We start from the raw sequence: 24,709 nt of genomic DNA, 5'->3' as shown, positions 1-24,709 counted from the left end.
CCAGCAGTCCTCTAGAGGGGCCTCATCGAGCTCACCCTCGTCTGGCAACGCGTCTTCGAGATTCTGCGCGTATGCTGAGGCGACATCCGGTTGCTTCAGTCGCTCTAGGTTGTACCGTGGCGGTCGCCGGTACCGTACATTGTTGATGACGGAGAGTTTTGGGCGCAGTTTGACCATCACCAGATAGTGGTTGGAGTCGATGTTGGCGCCACGATAGGTCCTGACGTCGATAATGTCGGAGAAGTGCCGTCCGTCAATCAGAACGTGGTCGATTTGAGATTCCGTCTGCTGTGGTGATCTCCAGGTGTAACGATAAGGGAGGCTGTGTTGGAAAAAGGTGCTACGTATAGCCATATTTTTGGAGGCGGCGAAATCAATGAGTCGTAGGCCGTTTTCGTTCGTCCGCTGGTGGGCGCAGAACTTTCCAATCGTCGGTCTGAATTCCTCCTCCTGACCTACCTGAGCGTTCAAATCTCCTATGATGATCTTGACGTCGTGGCTTGGGCAGCGATCGTACTCGCGTTCGAGCTGCGCGTAAAATGCGTGCTTGTCATCATCAGTACTTCCGGAGTGTGGGCTGTGCACGTTTATTATGCTGAAGTTGAAGAATCGGCCCTTGATCCTCAACCTGCACAGTAGACTGGGTCAACAAAGTCGATTTTTCGGAACAAAGCTTTTTCGATTCATTTTAGCGTCCAAAGTAACTGTGCAAAATTTGGGAGCGATTGGTTGCTTCCCCGTATTCCACATTGCGATTGAAATTTGTATGGAATTTAGTATGGGAAAACGTGCTTTTTTGCATTTGAAATTTTTCGTCTAAAACAGTCTAACCAATGCCGGTAAAGTATAGCCTAGAATATGCCGAACAACTTTGCCGAAGACCACAAAGTGATCCGACACTTGTGAAAAACGTTATAACGTATAGATTGCCCAGTGGTGCTTAACATTTAACATGTAAAGGAATAACATCAATAATAAAATCTCAATTTTTGCCCTAAGTTACCAGGCGAATAACTTTTTTCACAAGCGTCGGATCGCTTTGCGGTCTTCGGAAAAGTTTTTCGGCATATCCTAGGCTATACTTTAACGTCATTAGTTACACTGTATTGAACAAAAGAATTCAACTTATGAGTAAAATGCAAAAAAGTACGTTTTCCCATACTAACTTCCATACAAATTTCAATCGAAATGCGGAATACGGGGACGCAATCAATCGCTCCCAAATTTTGCAAAGTTGTTTTGGACGCTAATATAGATTGAAAAAGCTTTGTTCCGGATTGATACGATCAAATTTAAAGTTTCTCCATACAACGTTGACCCACTCTACTGCACATTCTTTCGTCAATCGACCACCAACCGATCACGCGCCTCTGCATACCACCCATCACGATGAAAGCTGTTCCCAGATCGCGTGTGTTGCCGCAGCTCTGGTAGATGGTATGATTACCTCTAAACGATCGCACCATGGATCCTGTCCAACACACCTCCTGCAGCGCTACGATGCCGAACCCGCGGTCCTTCAGTAGATCGGCAAGTATGCGGGTGCTCCCAATGAAGTTGAGAGATCGGCAGTTCCACGTACCGAGATTCCAATCGCAAGTCCTTTTTGTTCGCTGGGGTCGTTGCCGTTGGTCTCGGTTCGTATTATTCTGTAGCTGATTTTCCGTTACAATGGTTTTTTACGGCTGGCTCGTAGGACCTGACACCAACCCCCTACTTTCCGGAGGACCATAGTGCACAGTTGAGCTTAGAGTCCTTCCCTGGCACTCGGACGTAGATCAGCCGCCCCTAACATGGGGATCAGACGCTGTTGTGAGCCAATCCTCCTGGAAAACAGACGCTCAGGTTTGCCGAAGCAAACCCCCCTTCCCTGTCAGCCTACGACCAAAGTTCCCACCGGGGTTGGTTACCCGATCTTTCCTAAGGTTGCTCATAGTTTCCGGCCGGTACCGCGTGGAGGTAGGGATAGGAGTTGCTGGGCAGAGGCTAGTGGATCACAATGGGATCTGAATTGCGCAGCATACCCAGCCTTTACCGTGCCTCATCGTTGATTATGTCTTATCCCAAATGTGATGTTGAGCAATTAAATCTATGTATGTTTGCTAACATGTCTGGCAAGATTCGTAGGCAGTTTGTTCAGCTTCAAAAGAACAAAATTAAGCGGAAAAGGGGATTTTCTATTGCTACATAGAACAGCTTAAATTTGTTGTTACTAAATTGTCACTTAGTTTTGTAGAGATCTACCCGGTAATTATTTTCAAGAAATTTGTTTGGTAATAGGAACCTGAGACGTGGAACTATCTCGGCAGGGCTCCTTTTTTGGGCACTTTTCTGCAATAACTCAGCCAATTTTGAACCAATTGACACAATTTTTGGGAAGCTGTGAGATACGGCTAGTATTCAATTGCTTTGGAATTGACTGAGTTATAGCGAAAAGTGCCCAAGCGGCTCGCTATCCTAGTTGAATAGCTGCTAATGTTATCCGTTAAGTTTTTTCGAAGAGATCAATTCGACCCGGAATTGGTACTTAGCAAGTTTATGCCATATGCAAATGCCAAATAAGGTAATCTGCCAAATATGAAACTTCTGCTGCCTGGTATATGGCCACCAGATTTCCGAAATTTGTGATAACGAGACGGCGTTTTGCACTATTGAGTCTGGATTTGCTACCCTGTGTACATCGTAATTAAAAATCCACATAATAGATTGCCTAAAATTTTCGTTAATCTTTTCATAATTTCTCACATCTTGGCAACACGTTTCGTGGAATCCTATCAATCAAAGCGCCGCACTATACAGTCGTCGGTATGTTCGTTGGACAGTGAGCGGCCAGAGTGGCCAAACAAAAGTCGTGTTCGATCACCAAGACCAACCAAGACACGACGTTTAGCTAGGTATGTGATGAATAGATTTTTCCTCGGTCAGCTGCTCCCTCCGAAGATCGCACACTCATACAAGCGCCTTGCCTTCTTCCATGTGGACCCAAACGAATAATGTCGGTCGATCACCAGCCGGACAACACACGCACGGAGCGATATTTTCGGGTTTTGAGAAAACCCGCACGTTAGCGTGAGATATAGGTTTTTTCATAATTCCGTGCGGAGAGCACTGTGGCAGCCCGATAGTTTTCCTCGGGGATTTCGCGTGGATTGACCTGTGCGGGAAAGGTGGTGGCGTGATATTTTTTTTCGTTTCGTTTCGCTGGTGGGAAAACCCAAATTGCAAAAACCGCCGGTTTATGTGGAGGATAATTCGGATTTGTTTCCATGGTGATGATAATGGGATTTCCCATCAGAGTGGGCGAAGTGCTTCAAAATACGGATGCATCCGTGGCATACTAATTTCCTAGCGCTCACACTGTCGCGGTCGAAAACGTGTCAAGCACGTAACCCCTGGAAAAGCGTGTTGAAGAATCTAACATTGCGCCCTTAGGCTTCCTCACCTGCTGCACGCTGGCGTTGGGGAGAACTTTTCCCGTGTTGTCTGTCTGGTGAAGTTGGGGTGAATAAATAAAAAAGAATCTCATACCTTGTCAGCAGTGAAGATTTTCCACGGAGAAAACTTTGCTGAAGTGTCATCAGTTCTGGTATGCCCGGAAAATTGTGATCTCCATTCCGCGCTGCAAGGGCTTTCGGCTGTCTCCGATAGGTACGTGCAACTGGTGCCGGTGGCGAATTATGAGCCGAGGAAGAATGGCTTTTGCAATGTAAACGAAAGATGCTTGCCGATGGAAAAGTGTTTTCGAAGAAAAATGTTTTTCGTGAGCGGGCGCCGGTGGTGGTGATTAGTATATGAAAGTGTTTGGCGAGTTTTGAGCGCTCGAGTCTTGGTGTGAGAATAAGTCAATATCCATTTCGAAACTTCATGAGCAAGTGTTTGATTTGCTCTCGTTTTGCTCATCCATCGATGTGGTGGTCGCGATTCCAAAAATAACATTCGAAATATACACAGATCGGTTTTCGGTAAAATTTGTTGCGAACGCGGTTTTCCCTACGTCGTCGTCGAGTCGGTCGTATCGGGAGGGAATGAGGAATATCGCTTTATGAGTGAACCTGTGTGTGAAGCTGAGTTTGGAGAAAAGAGAAACCACAAGTACTCACCTTCTTGTTTGTTTTGCCTGTGTGTTTTGACTTCAAATAAACGAGTTAATTAGCGGTTGATTAACAGCCAGCTATCAAAATCAGGTAAATGCAACATAAGATAAACACCGCACTTGTTTACTCACTAACAGTTTGTTTTATACCTATTTGATGGTTGTTTTTCTAACCGATGGAATAATTTACAATGCGTTTATACCTGTAGCAAGAAGGATAAGAGCTGTTTAACTAACGTAAACTACTGCGCTTTTGGAAGGAGAAAATATTTGCACCCGCTTGTCACATGCTGCTATCAGTGAGCTTTTACTCAACGGGGAGATTCACACAGTGTTGGAATGGCATAAGGAAGTAACGGTTCAGTGCAGTAATCCCGGAATGCAATTTATGGAAGCAGATAAAAATATATTTCATTCTATCGAAGTCATTCTGCTAGATGACATGGGTAGAGGAGAGACGCAATTCGAACGAAATTCGGTTACGTACTGCTAGCGTGGCTTTATACGGAGTCTTATAACTCTTTATCACAAGCATCTAGGTTTCTCCGACCCCAAACCGTATGAAGTTAGAATATAACCTGTTTGGATGAAAATGAGTCGTCCTTAAAGCACGTAGTCATTGTGGACGGGATATTGTTCAGGCAAAGACCTGATTACCTGCATAACCGATTATTTCTGCATAACCGATTTAAATACCTTCTACAATATCTACTTTTATGGCCGGGTTCGAAATTTTGTCCAGACCTGGGAACTTAGCAAGCTTTTAGCTGATTCCTAAAAGGAATTCCCAATTAGAAGTGTGCGCCGATTTGAAATCTGTCGGCGGCGGCGTTTGCGTCTTTTTTGGCCGGCGGCAGCGGCGTGATCGGCGTGACGCCGAATGAATTCTGGAGCAACATTTGAAAAGGGCATACATGCATTGGTAAACAATGACTTCACACGTCGTCCCTGAGCCCCCATCAGTTTATTCACAAAAACTAAGATCGTCATCAGATAGAGCAAACATCGATCTTTCGGATAACGGTGTTCATTTGCGTGGGCGGGCTGCAGTTATGCCCTACGGAGCGTTTTCGAAAAAAGACACAAGACTTCTTGGGCCCTTTTCAAATGTTGCTACAGATTTTTCGGCGGCGGCGTGAAACGGCGTGGTCATAATTTTTAAATTTTTGTGATTCCGTTAATGAATAACAGTGTTTTAGTTTTTGTAACTCATAATTTTGAAGATGCAATAACATGTTCATAGTTACGGTTTCGTTATTTTTTTATTTTCACACGTTTTTTGATTTTTTTTTTTGAAATAATTGTTATCGTGAATCAGCTGCCCAAAAAATTATCCGGAATGACCTTCTAATTCTAGAGGAATTCCCGGTGGAATTTCTAGAGGAATTTCCGAATAAACTCTTTAAGGAATTCCGGAGGAACTCGTAGAGGCATTCCTCTATGTACACCTAGAGGAATTCCCGGATGAACTTCTAAACGAATTTCAAAAAGAGCTTGTAAAAGACCTCCTAGAGGAATATTTTTAGAGGAAATTCCGGGCATTCCTTGTGCAACCCCCATAAATATTTTTAGAGCAACTAGTAAATTAATTGCCAGAGGAACTTTCGGAGGAATTTTCGGAGGAACTCGTAGAGAAATTGCCGAAGAAAATCGAAAAGCAATGAAACTCTTAATGGATTTCCCGGAAGAATTTCTTGAGGAATTCCCAGCCGGATTTCTTAAGCAACTCCCGATGAAACTTCTTGAAGAATTCCCAAGAAATTCGTGAAGAAATTCCCGGTAGAACTCGTAGAGAAATTCCCGGATAAACTCAGATACTTCTTGAGAAATTTGTGGGAGAACTCTTAGAGGAACGTTCGGGGAAATTCTTAAAGGACTTCTCGAAGGAATCTTCTGGCATAGGGGAATCAACATATTTTGGACACAACGTTACGCCAATATATTTTGAACACTTCCATTTGTTTTTGCTGTAAAGTGTCCAAAAAATATTGGCTCGTTGCTGTGTCCAAAATATGTTGGTTCCCCTACCCAGTGCAAGTTCTAGAAAAAACTTATATAGCAACTCGTAGTGTAATTGGATGGGGAACTTCTTCCCGGTGAAACTCGTAAAGGTGTTTCCGAAGATATTCGAACTCCCGGAAGCACTTCTAGAGGAATGCCCCGAAGAACCTTTGGAGAAAGTCACGGTGGAGCTCTTACTGTAATTCTCGAAAAAAAAACTTAGTGAGAAACAAAAATAAATAAATAAATAAATAAAAATAAATAAAAACTTGCCGGAAGAACTTCCAGAAGAATTCCCGGAAGAACTCCTAGAGGAATTACAAGAGAAACTCCTAGAGGAATTATCGGTATTTCCAGTGCAATTTCTATGAGCTCTTAAAAAAATTCCCGTAGAAATTCGTTAAGAAATTGCCGGATGAGCTCGTTGAAAAGCTCGTGGAGGAATTCCCGAAGGTGCTGCTAGAGGAATTGTGTGTGCATTTGGTTTTGAAGAGGGACTTTAACTTAGTGGTCATTCGTCCCTCTGTCCTAGAGGAATTGCCGGATGATCTCCTAAAGGAATTCCCAGGAAAAACTTCTAGAATTCTATATGAATTCCTGGATTATCTCCTAAAAGAATACCCGGAGTAACTCTTAGAGGAGTTTCTAAAGGAAGTACTACAAAAAGTCTCATTGAAACTTCTGTAGCAATGCCCGAAGAAACTCCTAGAGGATGTCTCGGAGGAAACCTCTAACGTGCAGAGCTTTTTTTTTCTCACTCACTCTCGTAAACAAACACGCGAAAGAAACAGATAATAGAGGGGGCACTTTGTCCCCTCTTTTATCTCGCTCTTTCTTGCGTTTCACAAAATGAACGAGCGAGAAAAAAGGAAAGGCTGTGCACGCAAGTGGAGGAAACCCTCGGATTTCCCGAAGCACCATCTAGAGTTCCCGGAGGAACTCTTAGCGGAATGCTTGGCGAAACTGCTGGAAGAATCCTCAAAATAGTTGCTGGAGAAATTACATCTCTTCTGGCGATGAACGAACACGACAACAACATTCTTTTTTTCAGAATCACCAGCATTTTCTTCAATTCTTTTTTCAGCCATTACTGCCGTGAATCGCATATCTGTCCCATTTGCATAGGAAATCCAGCAAAGATGGGACTGATATGCGATTCAAGGCAGATTAGTTATCTTCAGGAACCCCCGGTATTTTTGTAAACTCGTCTTAATTCGAAGGACAAACTCTTTCACTTTTTTAGTACTGTTACAAATTTGGACCAAAAAAATGGACCACCGCTGAAAACGACCTTACAAATGCTATGTATGTAGATGACTCCATTGCTTAAAATATTGTAATGAAATAAATCAAGAAATAATTGAATTTATCAATGCGTTTTTAGAAAATTGGAGTTCGGCGGCGTAAGCGGCGGCGCGGCGTGAACCGAAAATCGGCGGCGGCGCACACCTCTATTCCCAATTCCACTGCTCGGGCATTGAAGTTACCCACTACTACCAACAATATTCGACCTATTGGCTAAGTCGTCATACAGTCCAGTTCCAGCTGTGTGAACTGCTAGATCGACCACCGTAGAGGCGCATAACAGCTACAGAAGAAGACTCCGTTCACCTTGCTTTGCCCAAAAACATGAACCATGAAGCCCTCGTACGATGTAGACACCAACTGCTGAACTGGGTATTTTCCCGTGGTCCGTGTCGTCGCCATTTTGAACCTTTGGGACACTTTGGGAGTTTTCGTGCAGCTTTGTGGCTGATGATCTACGCTTCACATCGGCGGCCTTGCGAGTATGTAGCTCCTTTCTCAACACTTTTGCGACTACTGTTCAATCAATTGTTTCCAGTGCTTCGAGTCGTAGGATTGTAGGCAGAGGCACCGATACGAGCAAACTCTGCAGGGCATGTCGCATTGCTAGGAAGTGTAACGTAGTCCCAAAACGTTTGATTTGCACGGCAAATGCGACGGCCAGGCACACATGGAAGACCTAACGGTCGACAATAGTGCAAGTCACACAGCTGAATCAAAACCGCTGTGAAGCCGCACAACAATTGCTGTTGCAGTCAGTCTCGAAACCAAGTACTGATAGCGGACCTGTACCGCATCTTCACAACCCTCCGTCTCCCCTTCTCATAAGGCTAAGCTAGCGACGATCTGCACAAACGAGGGCTTTGTAACAGTGGGAGTACTACTGCAGTTACCATGCCCCCACCCTCCCAGTTGTTCGACAGACCATTTCTTGTCCATGCGAGATTCGCTACCCAGTGCACTGTCGGAATTAAATCTCGAAAAACACCGATGATCTAGTCGTAATCCTCATCCGCACGTGCCACGCTGCAATGCCAAGACAATCACTACCCAGAGATGAGCGCCGACCAAGTGTACTGATGGTGTCCAGAAGTCGCAGTTCATATGCACGAAACCCTGGATTGATGTCTATAAGGTAGGCATGGCTTCGATGAAGGGCTCGTGGCGAGATGGCGAAGCGATGGAAGAGCTGTACCGCGCTAAGGAAACACGGAAGGTCTACGAAAAGCTGAACCGCTCGCGCAGATGCTTTGTGCTACAAGCCGAGATGTGTCGAGACAATCACGGGATTCTTCTCACGAGCGAGCATGAGGTGGTCGAGAGGTGGTGGCAGCATTACGATGAGCACCTCAGTGGCGACGTTTCAAGCATCGAAGGTGGCGTAGTAACAGATCTAGGGTACGTGCGCAGGATAAAAGATTTCCAGTCCATAACTTCGAAGAGCGAACAAAAAAGCCGCTGGAGCGAGCTTCTAACATACAGTGGAGAAGTGAAAGGACTACACTGGGTTATTACCAAGATTTGGGAGGAGGAAGTATTACCGGAGGAATGGATGGTAGGAATCGTGTGTCCCATCTACAAAAAGGTCGGACAAGTTGGATTACGGGAACTCTCGCGCGATCACACTACTGAGTATTGCCTGCAAGATACTCTCTCAAAATTTTATGCCGCCGTATATTACCGATTGTAAGAGAGTTTGTGGGGCAATATCAGGTTGAATTTATGGGTGAACGCGCTACAACGGACTAGATGTTCGCCATCCGCCAGGTGTTGCATAAATGCAGCGAATACAACTTGCCCACACATAACTTGTTCAGCGATGTGTTTGGCGTATGACTCAATCGGTCGAGACCAGCTATGGCAGATTATGCACGAATATTGATTCTCGGAAAAAATAACGATTGATCAAGTTGACGATGGATCAATTCATGTGCGTGGTTCAAGTATCAGGGACACTCTCGAGTCCCTTCGAATCTCGCATAGGGTTACGGCAAAGCGATGGCCTTTCGTTTTTGTGCTTGCTGTTCAACATTGCTTTAGATGGTGTAATAAGGAGAGTGGGGATAAACATGAGTGGAACGATTTTCACGAAGTCCTTTAGCTGCTTAGTTTCGCTGATGATATTGAGATTATAGCTCGCAAATTTGAGACGATGGAGAAAACGTACATCCGACTAAAGAATAAAGCCAGGTGAATCGGATTAGTCATTAATGTGTACAAGAAAAAGTACACCATGGTGGCAAAGGGCTTTAGGGAGAAATTACTGCGCTTGCCACCCGCAGCGTGTAGAACTGGAGAGGTAGAGCCATGGACCGAGTAGAATGGACACGACTCTTATGTACAGCAGAGGGCACTCAGGCCTTAGTCTGACCGGTAAGGAAAGTATGTATTGGCGTAATTCAAAAAATCGTTTTTGCTCCACACCGCTTATTCGATTCGTAGCCAGATTCGATGCCTTCTCTAAAAATTTGAGCTCATTTGGTTGAAAATTGAGACTGCACAAGCCCTTCAAAGTTTGTATGGGAATTACTATGAGGAAACGATGTTTTTCATCCAATCGACCATAGGATTTCCCCAAGTGCCCTAGATGATTATTTGATACTCATGTTCTTGGTACTCCTAGATTACTTTATCAGCTACAACTTTGCCGAAGACCGCATTCAAATCGGACGCCTCATTAATTAGTTATCGATTTGTATCCAACTGCGCAAACTTTAGCAATGATCCTCCAGCTTCCCAGCAGGCAACATTGCTGCATATGGCGCCAAAGATAGCACACTGAAATCATGGCTACTATGTTTCACTGCAAAATGCAGTGATGCCCACCGATTAGTTTAACCATCATAAGTAACGATTTCGATTCTGGATAAACATCGGTAACTAATTAATTGGGCATGTGATTTGGATGCGGTCTTCGGCAAAGTTGTAGCTGATAAAGTAACCTAGAAGTACCCAGGGTCAACTGATGCTTTAGGGCACTTGGGAAAACATTACGGTCGATTGAATGAAAAACATCGTTTTCCCATAGTAATTCCCATACAAACTTTGAAGGGCTTGTGCAGCCTCAATTTTCAACCAAATGAGCTCAAACTTTGGGATAAGGCATAGAATCTGATTACGAATTGAATAAGCGGTGTGGAGCAAAAACTATTTTTTGAACCACTCTAGTATGTATTGCTGTTGCTGCTCGGGTAGATAATATGATTACTGTGCGTAACGTTCACGCTATAATGTTTGTCTAACACACATCCTGCAGCGATGCGTAGTTCGTGATCTCACAGTAAATTACAGGGTGACGTACCGAGCATTGACATCATTTCGTTATCCCTTGTTGACAATTCCTTACAATCAATGGTTCCTGGCTAGCAGAGTCGGACACAAATTCCCGGACTTTCGGCAAGACCATAGTACAAAGTTTTAGACGTTTTATGGACAACAAGCACTTCAATTATCTTAATGTAAAATAACGCCTATCAAACTTTTCCTTTAAATTGGAGCAAACGAGGAGTTCTCCTCTCGACATAAGTGTTAATTGGCACTTGTAATTAATTAGATATCCTAATTGAACGACGTTTCTGGAATAAATTGTTTTGTAAAGAGTTGCAAAGTGCCTGTCTAACACGAATAATATGCTTATCATCCTAGAAGAGACAAAACAATGCTCTAGAGTTTCCGACAAAAGTACTGATATCACAATCTAATACGACCATAACACTATAGGGAAAGTGGTGGCCAAAAATCGTAAAATTGACTTGCTTTGAATGACGTGTCTTATATACCATTTGATAGCCAGATAGTTCAAACCTAGATTCCCAAAATTTTAGCCCTCTGTGATGGAAACTAATTGCGCCACAGATATCAGACTTAAAAAAATAGTGAAAATTGTAGAAAAAATGCATTTTAAACAAATGCAATTTTCTCAGTGAAAAAACGGTTTAATTTTGGAATTTAATCCACCGTTGGAAATGTTATTGTCTGAACTTGAAAATGGGTGTGGTGTTGGAGTTACACGGTTAATTTAAATGAGTAAAAAATGGGTAATTATTGACAAAAACAACATTTTTTGCCTAAGTTGGTCTATATCTAACAAGCAGGGTCGAGCAGTCTCAAGAGACCGCCTCCACAGTTTAGTTTGGGGTCCATACTATCTGCAGAACGCGAATCCAGCTGCGGATAGCTGCGGATGAGCATCATATTGACACAAGCCCGAAAAATGGATTTTTTCTATTATTTTTTTTTTGTTAATTACGATCATTGATTATGCGAGCACATACAAAAAAAGTCGTACAAATTAAACAGTGCTTCAAAGGTGGAACTGTTAATTGTCAAATTAAGTCTTTAAAATGTTATACACTTAATTATTTTTATGTTAAAAATGGGTAAAAACTGACCGAAAGTTATCTTTCCATACACAAACTGTATTAACCCATCTGGACTGAAATGCTTCAATTGTTCACGAAAATCTTATTTATATTTAGAACACATATTAACCAACGGGGGAAGAAAAACCACATCTTATATATTTATTTTACTAAAAAATTCCTACTTGTATTTAAAAGACGAGGGCAATATTTTCAAACCATAAGTTTGTTTTGAACTTAAACGCTAGCAACCTGAACATCGCACAGTAGTTAATTAAACGTAAACAAATCTGAAAATAATTGCTTGTGGTAATATGAAACATAGGAACATCGTGTTACCACAGATAAACAGACGTATCACTTGGAACAAAATGCGATAAAAATCATCGCCACGAAAACATAATCGCCCAATGCTAATTACGTTAAAAAGGGAAGCGATCTGAGTAGAGTGGGACGTCTGTTTGTCTGAGGTGTTACTTTAGATCCAAAAAAAAATCTCAAATAGTCAATGCAATAACAGCATTTGAACGCAAAATATAATTTTGATCTTCCTAAAGAAGAACGACTACAGTAGACGATCGCTCGGTGCAAACGCTATAACTGCAATGCTTTTTAAGTTCGCTAAGTGCAACAATTTTGCAGTTATTGCACCGCTATACGTCATAATGAAATGTCAACATGCACATTGGCTGCATTCTGCAGCAACTGACAGTTCAATGACATCTGCTAGTTTTTGCAGTTATTGAATTTTATTCGTTAAGTGAAACGTAAACATGTTGCAATTATCGAACGTCTACTGTAATTCAAAAGTTGAAGTACGTAGCACAATATTTTAACAATGCATAGAAAAAGGCTCACGCAAAAAAAAAAGCTTTGAAAAATATAATAACGATTGGCACGACGCTTATTCGGAACTTGGACATATCATCAACTTAGTGAATGATGGTGATATGTGTTCAGTAAAATAATACAAGCATATTAAAAAAATATCCAGTCGACGAGTTTGAACTTATATTACTGCCTATTGGACGCAGTGGCTTAATTTCACCAACAGGGGAGGAAAAAAGGGGGGGGGGGGGTAGCAGGCAAATTGGAGAGGGGGCTTCTGGTTGATAAACAATTCTTTACCATTATACCTAATTAACATTAAAAATGGGGGGGGGGGGCAGATTTACCTCGAAGGGAGGGGGGAGTGCTTCCACCTCCGTCTCTCCTTATTTTATCTTATGCATGGCAATCTTATTCTTGTTTTGATTTACCTTTGAACTGCCTCAAAAACTAAAAACAAACGTTTAAGTTTATGTTCAGGAATAAGTAGTTCCTAACTGAGTTAAATACTAGTTACAACTTCCAGATGTGATGAAAAAACATAATTTCGACTAATGTTATGCTAATCTTACTAGAATACTTTAAAAAAATGCGGAAAACCAAAAAAATATTTTTGGCCACCACTTTGTATGGAGCCGCCCCATAGTGCATAATCCTGATAGCAGCGTTCCGGAGCTTACGAAGTTCACAGTTTAATAATGCCGTTCAGTAGCATATGTACTTAAGTTCGTCTTAGCGCTGAAAATGCATATTCGTCGAAAGTTGATGTTATCGTCATAAGTACCGCGATGCGTATCAAACTAGTTAGTGTTCAGCGCTAGATTTTTCAACCATATCAATGCAACTTTTCTCTCAGATTGGAATGATGCCGTCGTCATGTGCTGGCAATGAGCTTCTCGTCGTTCCCAGCTCTTCTGTCAACTGACAATGTATGTGCAGCAGCACTAGATAGTTACAGTTTGGCTTGCGACGGCGTCCCACCCAATCACACAACCAGTCAACCTAGCTAGCAACCAAACGACTATAGTTATGCGAAGCTCGGTTGCAGAAATGCAAACTCCGGTTCGCTTTGCCAAAATGGAGGGGTGCCCAATGTGGTGCGGTGGGTGTGGCGCCTGTGGTGGGTGGTTTAAAAGTTGGCAGAACCATCAGCATCATCAGCATCAGCAAACCCCCGGATAGCGAACGCAATTTGCTATGACTGCCGTGCCGTGAACATGATTTTCGAAACAAAACCAGCAGCGGATGCAGCTTCATCGCATATGTCACCTGCAAATATTGACTTGAGCGCTTTTCAATATGTAGAAACTTTTCCAATGTTGGATAAAAATTAATTGAAATGTTGGGGTGGAAACTTCGAGTGGCGTATAAACTATGAAAGGTAATTCTGTATTTCGCGGTACTCTTGTGCAACATTTACACATTAAGCACAATGGTGTTTACTTAGCTATTTACTGAAAATATCTATTGCTTTTTATAATTTGTATAACAATTGACAAATATAACAAGTATACAACAAATTAAAAATAAATATTTAAAGATTGGATGGAAGCAAACATATCTGGAAGTGTTCCTGGCTTGCCCAGTCTATGTGATTACAATAGCATATAGTTTAGCTACAGTATCGGACAATAAAAATGCACCAAAGCCGTTTTCCCATACAAACCAATCAACTTTGAATTGCCATATCTCAGTTATGTCTCAACCGATTGTTTTCATTTTTCTGTGACGAACTACAAAACATTTCAATTTTCAAAAACTATTGAAAAAGTTCAGTAATAATTATTGTTACAAAAGTTACAGATAGGTTGAATTTTGGCAATAAAAATGCATCAAGATAAACAATTGTGTTTCTTAAAACGCTGAAGTCAGATAGCTATGGTGTCTTCAGCAAATTTATTGGTCATCACACAAGAATCATATTTGCCGAAGACACCATAGTGTTTTGACTTCAGCATTTTCGGCTACATAATTTTTTGTCTTGGTGCAATTTTATTGTCAAAATTCAACCTACCTGTAACTTTTGTATCAATAGTTATTACTGAACTTTTCCAATAGCTTTTGAAAATTGAAAAGTTTTGCAGTTCGTCACAGAAAAATAGAAACAATCGTTTGAGACATAACTGAGATTTGGCAATCCAAAGTTGACTAGTTTGTATGGGAAAACGGCTTTGGTGCATTTTTATTGTCCGATACTGTATATATTGAATGTGCTTGGCTTGCTCCTTGAAAATGCCCGTGTAGCTGCCGGTTTTTCTTTCTCCTCTAAGCAATGGGGGAATAATCTGCTCAACAGACAACAGGACGGGAGATCCAGGTAGTGTGGAGTTGGGGACCGCCTCCTACAGGCAAAGAAGGAAGCGGGACTACACCACCGGCCCATGCCCATTGCCCACAAACCGTACGTCTTCGGAGAGAGGCTAGTGCACATCGAAACCTCAAGGACAGCTGTGTAGTCATTTAGCTATGAACATCGATGACACGCTTCTTGAGGAGGACAACAAGGTAGCGAGCTGGCGCATTGCCAGCTTCCCGGATGGCCTCACCACTTTGTCCTCGGAAGGTGGCCAGGTCCTACACACCACGCCTTTTTCCAACTGGTTTGCAAGTATTAAGAACGAACATCGCGATTAGACCTACTGAGGGCAAAGGTCCCATCAAATAGCACGCAGAAGGACTAGCCGACATGGGCCTCCACCTACCGCGGCCCTTACCGGGGACCCCTTCCCATCCGCGAGTGGCAAGCATGCGATCACGCATTATGCGACAACGCGGCAGATAAACAAAACGTGTTCCGTTTTCTCTAAACCTGTACAAACCAGACATTCGGGAGAACCCGCATGACCGAAAAGACCTGAGTCAGGTGGAATGTTACTTCCCCATGGCGCTTGTTGACTCTACTATCTACCTTCGGTATCAATCTGTGGGTTCACTTTTTTTTTGCTGGGACAGTTCCACCCATACACGCTGCCATTTGTCAATAGAGCCCAAACAACACACTCTCTCTCTCTCTCTTCTTGGCGTAACGTCCTCATTGGGACAAAGCCTGCTTCTCAGCTTAGTGTTCTATGAGCACTTCCACAGTTATTAACTGAGAGCTTCCTCTGCCAATGACCATTTTGCATGCGTATATCATGTGGCAGGCACGAAGATACTCTATGCCCAAGGAAGTCAAGGAAATTTGCTTTACGAAAAGATCCTGGACCGACCGGGAATCGAACCCGTCACCCTCAGCATGGTCATGCTGAATACCCGTGCGTTTACCGCCTCGGCTATATGGGCCCTTGAAACAACACACATGTCATATAAAAGAAACGGCAGTTTGGTTGTATATGATCTCTGGAGACTGCTCTGTAGGAGGCATTACATCTGACCATCACAACCCTGAAGACCTATTGTAGTATGATGTCTTTCACTTACAAGGGGCTGACATTGGCCTAATCGCCACTTCCTCTACCCGATACCTGCTGTTGCTGTACTAGATACTGTAGCGAACCGCCAGGTGATCGCAGCGAGTGTAGGAATCGTTTACCCTCCAGTTCGAACTATTTGTTGGGCCACGTCGATGACATCTACCATGACCAGTGATTCTAGTAGGACCTCACTGGTTCGTAAAACGGCTTCCCCATTCCACGGCCCATGTATTAAAGTCACCCGTTATTACCACCGGACTTCACCCTGCTAGCTCGGTTTCATACGGTTTAACATCTGCGTAAATTGCTCGAACAACCACCACGGAGGCGCATAGCAGCTTCAGAAGAAGTTTCCGTTTACTTTGGAAGCACCACGAAGCATGCTAGTAGGCGGAACCGAACTCGGCAGGATTTGTTTAGGGAGTTACGTTACTGTTGTATAGACTACAGCATGGTAATCCTAGATGGCGATGTGCTACGAGATTCATCGCAGAAGGCTTTGTTTACAAGAAACGTCAGAGAAAAAAAATGAACAGGATTTCAGTTCTTCAACGAACGTTAAGCAGTGAAGACAGAAGAAAATGAGCAGCATCGACAGCGTCCGGTATTCCGATAAAGAATGAAGTCTCGAAAAGGACTTTGGAGAACCTCCGGTCACAACATTGGCGTAGTTGAGTCTCCCATCAGTGGATTTCTTTTGAATAGAAAAATACAGAAGTTTTGAAGACGAAGATTAGAAGTAATTATTTACTCTGAAAAACGGTAGGCTTTAACTGTAGCTCATGATGTTGTCCTGTTACCAAATACTCTGGGCTCTGATAGATAATGCAGATACCCTTGAAATGAACTCCGATAGAGAAGGCGGAGATTCATAGATAAAATAGGACTCTGATTGAGAAGGCAGAGGTCCTAACCATGGATTCCGATAGAGAAGGCGGATATTCATATACACTGAAACCTCCATTTAAGTCGATGCATGGCTGATCGAAAATAATTTTTACCGTACAGGCAATGACTAAACTATACAGTTTTATATTTTTTGACAAATCTCCTTTGTCATGCGAAGTGTTAAAAAATATAAAAGTCTGTAGTTTTGTCATTGCCTGCATGGTAAAAATTATTTTCGATCAGCCATGCATCGACTTAAATGGAGGTTTCAGTGTAGTGTGAGTTGGGCTCTGATGGAAAAGGCAGAGTTACCTTTTTAGTTGGACTCCGATAGAGAAGGCGGAGTTCCACAGATATAAAAGGGCTCAGATTGAAAAGGCAGAGACGCTAAAGATGAACTCCGATAGAGAAGGCGGAGATTCATATAAATATTATTGGGCTCTGATGTAAAAGGCAGAGTTACCTTTTAGTGGGACTCTGATAGAGAAGGCGGAGTTCCCTTTGACGATAGGAGGCGGAAAAGTAACCTTAATAACATAATCCGGAAGTGTGAGGACTTTTACCGGTTGGGAGAGAGTTTTCCCACTGAATACCAAACCAATAGGATACGGAAGTGTGAGAAAAAAAAAGAAAGAATTTTGCTTCTGGATTAGCAATATTGAAAGTGATTGAACGTCTGTCTGAGATGTTTGGGGACGATGAGTGTCCCAGCTATAAAAAAGAAGGATCTGGTTAATATTGGATTTGGATTGGATTTGGATTGGATTTGGATTGGATTTGGATTGGATTTGGATTGGATTTGGATTGGATTTGGATTGGATTTGGATTGGATTTGGATTGGATTTGGATTGGATTTGGATTGGATTTGGATTGGATTTGGATTGGATTGAGATTGGATTTAGTTTGGATTAAGATGAGATTTGGAATGGAATCGGATTGGATTTGATTTAGATTGCATTTGTCTTAAATTTGGATTAAATTAAAGTAAATTTGGATTGGATTTGCATTGAATTTGAATTGGATTGGTTTTGAATTGGACTGGATTTTAAATGTGATTCGATTGGATTTGTAATGGATTTCAATAAGATTTGGATATAATTCATATTGGATTTGGATTTGGATCGGATCTTGTTTGGATTTGGATTAGATTTTGATTGCATTTGGTTTGGATTCGGATTGAATTCAGATTGGATTTGTATTGCATTTGTATTCAAATTTGATTGGAATTGGAATGGACTTGCATTGGATTTAGATTACATATACTAGGATTGAATTGAATTGGATTCGGATTGGATTTAGATTGGATATTGGATTTGGATTGAACTGGATTAGATTGGATTTGGATTGGATTTGTATTGAATTTGTCTTGCATTATTGGATTTGGATCGGATTGGATTTGGATTGGATTCAGATTATATGTGAATTGTATTTGTATTGAATTTTGGACTAGATTTGAAATGTGTTTTGATTGGATTTGAAATGTATTTGAATTGAATTTAGATTTATTTTGGATTTTATTAAACTTGCATTGGATTTAGATTACATATACTAGGATTGAATTGAATTGAATTCGGATTGGATTTAGATTGGATATTGGATTTGTATTAAACTGGATCGGATTGGATTTGGATTGGATTCAGATTATATGTGAATTGTATTTGTACTGAATTTGGACTGGATTTGAAATGCGTTTTGATTGGATTTGAAATGTATTTGAATTGGATTTGGATTTATTTTTGATTTTGACCGGATCTAGTGTAGATTTGGAATATATTTGGATTGGATTTGGATTGAATTCGAAATGGATTTGGAATGGATTTGAATTGAATTTATATTGAATTTGGATTAGATGTTGATTGGTTTTGGACTGGATTCGGATTTAATTGGACTTGTGTGGATTGTATTTTGTTTAAATTTAGATTGAACTTGGATTTGTTTTGAGTTGTATTTTAATTATATTTGGATTAGTATACATTTGGAATGGATTTGCATTAGAAATTTGAATTATAATTAAACAGAAAATTGTAGAAATTTCTGGTGGAAAGATGAAAATGTATTGAAGGACGATAATATTTGATAACAATGTGTTTTTCTTTACTCCGAGTCGTCGGAGGGCGTTCGAGCCTCTGAAGCGCCCTGTACCGTCCAGGGGCTGCATTAAACACTACACGGAATGTGATATCTTTCATTTCATTACAGTCCGACGACATCTTTTTAATAAGCTATATTGAATTGTCACAAAACATCACTTATCTTATATTACAACGATTCACTTTTTCTCCTTAGTATTGTTCTAGTCTTTCCTAACAACTTTTTAACAAATTACATTACGCTTTTCACTTAATTCGTATCACCTAAGTCCTTGCTTTCGTACTAACTACAGGCTTTATTTGGACAGTATCTAGAGGTGTCCCACATGGGAGCTCAAGACTTATCCGACGTGCTGCCTGCGTTAACGTTGTCACCGAACTCCCCGACTACTGGCCCTCAATAACTGACCCCGACTGAAGCCAAAGCCTCCGTATTTATAGCCTAAATTTCCTAGCAATACCCGAACCAGCTTGGGCGTGTCTAAAATTCCTACGATCATTCTCGTCTTGCCGAAGATGTCATGATAATTCCTAACAATGCCCGAACCAACTTGGGCGTATCCAAAACCCTACCAAATGAAAATACTAATAAGTCCAAAACCTAGATCTCTACCTATCCTACTTGTCCTCATCGTGATTAAAATCCTTCTCTTCTTGAAAACATCACGACTCTTCTATCTTGGGCGTATCCCAAGCCCTACCAAGAATCTTAATGCCAACGAAAAACTTATATCTCCTAACCACGCCTGACTTGGGCGTGTTCGCACAAAACCTACTGAGAATCTTTACACCAAGGCCTACATCTTCTAGCCCCGCATCACTTGAGCGTATACAAGGCTTGGGTGTGTGAAAGAATTGAACCCCACCATCGACGTCATTATCATTCTCCCCATCATCATCATCGTCACCATCATCATCCTCATCGTCTTTGGAATTTGGCACCAAATTCTCCAAAACAAAGCACCTGCTTTGTTATTGAAGTGTACCTTACTTGGGCACAGTGAACCCTAGCCGAGCCCCGTCTGCGGATGTTGGTTGAAATTATACCCCCACATTCTTTTCTTTCAGTTTACTCGAAGTCAAAACAAATCGAGTGCAAAACAAGTCCGGCGCCGTATGCCGCCAATCGAAACAAAAATAAACAATCTTTGTTCCAGCGCGATCAATATGATGTCGCGGTTCCATATCATTCTTTCGGGTTTATTACCCATCGTTGTCCCAAGCGTAATTGAAATTGCATCACACCGACCGGACCTAACGCGGTGCAACACGATCGCACCCGGCCACCACCGGACGATGATGGGTTATAAAAACTAGGTCAGTAACGAATGGTGCGATTTTCGTTGCTTCCAATATGCCGCGCGTGAGGTAGGTAGACCCTACGATGAAAATTGAATCTAAAATCCCCCGGGCAGCTGTTGGGAATGTGGGGTGAAAATGCATTTTTGTTTCAGTTGAATTGACTTTGAATATCGGAAGGCGTGGGAATATTTAGGTCTTTGCACCTCTAACGCTGAAAGTGTGTATTTTGAGATTCTAAGTAGCATTTTTGAGTCAAATCATTTCGAGGAGCTATGTAGAGTACCATAAAACCAAGATATTTTTTTTGTAAAATACCATCTTCCATACTTTAACTTGTATAGTTTACGAATTGTTTTTTTTTTGGATTACTTTTAAATCAATGAGTAAATATTTATTTGAACATATGTCAATGAATGGAATAAGAGTAGAGGTGGGGAGTAATGTTGTATAGACTGCAGCATGGTAATCCTAGATGGCGATGTGCTACGAGATTCATCGCAGAAGGCTTTGTTTACAAGAAACGTCAGAGAAAAAAAATGAACAGGATTTGAGTTCTTCAACGAACGTTAAGCAGTGAAGACAGAAGAAAATGAGCAGCATCGACAACGTCCGGTATTCCGATGAAGAATGAAGTCTCGAAAAGGACTTTGGAGAACCTCCGGTCACAACAGTTACTTTCGAGATATTGGAGGAATTCGACTACCTTGGATCCTTACTGAAGACTAACGACAATGCGAGTCGTGAAATACGAATGCGCATCAATTGTAGAAGCCGTGCCTATTACGAGACGCGGTTAAGACCGGTGAACCTTTTCGGACATGATGCGTTTACCATGCTTTAGGACTAGTAAGATCTTGGAGGGTTGGAGGCCTTGAACTACTAGTGCTAAGGACAATCTTTGGAGGCGTGCATGAGAATTGTGTGTTGCATCGATATCCATGGTTGGATGATTCACGATCCTGCTGCACTCTACGATGAACCCAATATCATTCTTTTATTTAGCATTACATTATAATCATAATAAAACTGAATCAATCACCAGGGAATCAATCACCAGGGAGCGGTCGTGTCGTGTACTGAGTACTCGCACCATGAAAAATACACGCTTGTGATACACAGCGTGAGCGTAGCGCCGTTGTAGGTAATCAAAGAAGCGACTGCTCGAGGGTTAACCACAAGACTCAGTTCGTGGCTGCAGTCCTCCATCCTCGACCGCGTCCCACACTTGTCAGATAATTCTGCACCTGGTCAGCTCACCTTGCAAGCTGCCCTTCAGGTCTTTTTGTGCCATCAGAATCTCTTGCGAATACCTACTGTGCAAGGTTGTTTTCCAGCATTCTCACAACATGCTAGGTTCGCCGTTGTTGTTAATAAGGACCCGAGGTAGACGAAGTCCTCAACCATCTCGAAAGTGGCTCCGTCTATTGTAACTCTGCTGCCTAGGCTTGCTCTGTCGTTCGTGGTTCCACCTTCTGTACTTCGTTTTCGACGCGTTCACAGTGAGTTTTACGGACTAGGACTACTACCTTTGCTGCTTCACGTTTAAGGCGAGTGTACGGTTTTGCCATCGTTCCAAATGTTCTACCAGTAACATCCATGTTATTCTCAAAACAGACAAATTGGCCGGATTTTGTGGGAATCATGCCTCGGTTGTTGAGTCTGGCTCGTCGCATAACACCTTCCAGGGCGATGTTGAACAGCAGGAATGAAAGTCCATCACCTTCATTGTTCTTGAGCTACTGCATAGCTTTCTCAACTTCCCTAAACGTGGGTGTTGGCTCGTTGTTGCTCCCTGCTGTACTGACGCAGTCATTTTTCTCGCTGCCTTGTTCCTCCTTGTCTGCGTTCTCCGCATCATTCAGAGGTTCGTCGTAGGGAGTCCACCCTTCGATTACCTCACGTCCGTCAGTCATGATCTCTAGCTTGCACCGCTTTTTCTTCTTTCTTATTCACTCTCGTAAACAAACACGAGACATTTTGCCTCCTCTTTTATCTCGCTCTTTCTTGTGTTTGTCCAAGAGAATGAGCGAGAAGAAAGAAAAAGCTGCTCACGCTAGTGGTCAAGATGCTCCCGTCCTTATCCCTGTCCGTGGTACAAAGCCTTCACGGGATGCGTTGAGCTTTTGGTAGAACTTCCGTGTTTCTTGTGAACGGCACAGCAGTTCTATTTGTTCATATTCCACTTGTTGCAGGTGGCGCTTTTTCACCGAGAAGAGACGGGTCTGCTGTTTTTGCATTATTTTATAATGCTCCACGTTCTGCCGGGTCCCGTGCTGCAGCCCACGCTACGTTCTTCTCTTCCAAAATCTCTCTACACTCATCGTCGAACCAATCGTTCCTTCGGTTCCGCTCCACATACCCAACGTTGAGAGAGGCTTCATTGAGCTCGTCCTCGTGCGGCAACTCTGCCTCGAGATTCTGCGCGTATGCGGTAGTGGCATCCGGTTGCTTCAGTCACTTCAGATTATATCGAGGCGGCCGTCGGTACCGTTCATTGTTGATCATGGAGAGTTTTTAGCGCATTTTTACCATCACCAGTAGTAGTCAGAATCACGATAGGTCCTGACGTTGATAATGTCCGAGAAGTGTCGTCCGTCAATCAGGACGTGGTGGATTTGGGATTCCGTTTGCTGTGGTGATCTCCAGGTGTAAAGATAAGGGAGGCTGCGTTGGAAATAGGTGCAACGTTAGGCTGTTTTCGTTCGTCAACTGGTGGGTGCTGAACTTTCCAATTATCAGTCTGAATTCCGCCTCCTGGGCAACCTGAGCGTTTAAGTCTCGTACCATGATCAGCGCTATAATGCCAAACCCGCATTACTTCTGTACATCGGCAAGTATGCGGGTGCTCCCGATGAATTTGAGATCTGCAGATGCACGTTGATACTAAGTTTCCAATCGCAAGTCCGTTTTGTTCGCTAGGCTCGTTGGTCTCGGTTCGTATTCTTTTGTTGATTTTTCGGTGCTTGGTTTTTACGGCTGACTCGCAGGGCCTAACACCAACTCCGGTTTAATGACCGGATGGACCAAGTCAGTTTGCCGAACCAAACCCCCCTTCCCTGTCAGTATACGACCAAAGTTGCTACCGGGGTTGGTCAACCGATTATCCTTAAGGTTGCTCGAATCATGGCCGGTGCCACTTGGATGTAGAATGTCGCAAGAATGTTGGACCCAGCAAAATTGGTGTTTAGCGATCATCCTGTTGGCAAAAAAAGACGTGGAGTTCAAAGGACACGGTGAGCGGACCACATCCCAAGTAACAGTTTTTAGTCAAATAGACTAGAAGAGGTATTTAAAACCATCATAAAACCAAAATAATTGATATATGACGGTTTCAAAAACCTACAAGACTAATTGGTCATCAAAATGTTACTTGGGATGGAATGGAGCGTGATCTAGCGAGCGACCGACTTTGGAGAGCTGTGCAAATCAAGTATTATTGTTGACTCAGTGTAATTATAAACTTGATGTCGGTCTTAATAAATGAATGAATGGTGTAACAGAACGTACAACAATAGCATCCATAATTGATTGTAAGAATTTGAATATATCCCAACACATTATACAAACACTAAGTTCATTTTGACGTGAAGTTTCTTAGGATTTTTAGATTTTCGGAACAGCTCGGAACCCATCGAAGCCACCATTACTGCGTTGGAATGTTTCTATTTTTTCCGTAATGTAAGGTATTAATCAAACAAAAGCAACACTTCATTATTCGTCATGGATTTTAACGTCGTCTAACGACATAATTGAGAGGCGACATAATTCAGATTTTTGCGAATGTCCCACAGAGGCATTTATTATCGATAGCTCAAATACATATTTAGTATGCTTCGTAGTGTGGCAATTGCTGAGTTTTGCGAATCCAGATTAACCATTGCAAAACCATAATCAGCTTTTCCCCGTGAAATGAGTCGAACGAAACCGATGCTGGGGGAGTGGATGAAAACAACAACTGCGAACGACATTCAGGAGCCATTTTTCATCTGCCTCACATATGTGTGTATGTTGGCTGAGCTGCTGGCAATTGTGCGCACTGGCAGAAGGAATCCACGAGGAAGGTCAGTTCCATTCAATTTTCTACAGTGTCTTGCAAAATAAGACGAATGAACCGGAGTTGTTGATCAGCAACAGCAATTTGAAATTTGTAAAACCGATAAAAGTGCAGGTTGTTTCTTCATGGTCATCGGGAAGGGAAATTCGACAAACATTGTAACTAGAAGTTAAGTCCTCTACACCTCCAACAGAGTTGATTTGGGGGGTCTCCAGTCAGTCTAGTTGTCGGAGACGGCGGGTTCGATTCCCGTTCCGGTCGGGAAAATTTTCTCGACTCTCTGAGCAAAGTGTATCATTGTGCTTGCCTTACAATATATAGATTCATGCAATGGCAGGGAAAGAAATCCCTTCAATTAATATCTGTGGAAAATG

General features: G+C 42.3%; 1 protein-coding gene across 2 annotated transcripts in view; it reads left to right on the top strand.

Moving 5' to 3' along the window:
• The first annotated feature begins 2,820 nt into the window (after positions 1-2,820).
• The window catches only part of LOC109397776 (uncharacterized), a 344,947-nt gene continuing 323,058 nt past the window's right edge, over positions 2,821-24,709 (top strand). The window contains exon 1 of one of the 2 annotated variants that reach the window (XM_062859222.1): positions 2,821-4,184. The gene's annotated coding sequence lies outside the window, so the exon portion shown is untranslated. The remainder of the gene's footprint in view (positions 4,185-24,709) is intronic. The other variant, XM_062859221.1, reaches the window with a different exon arrangement.

Source organism: Aedes albopictus, chromosome 3, assembly GCF_035046485.1.
Source record: "Aedes albopictus strain Foshan chromosome 3, AalbF5, whole genome shotgun sequence".
Lineage (NCBI taxonomy): Eukaryota > Metazoa > Arthropoda > Insecta > Diptera > Culicidae > Aedes > Aedes albopictus.
The sequence above is the reverse complement of the archived record's forward strand: the minus strand, read 5'-3'. Positions and strand labels throughout refer to the sequence as shown.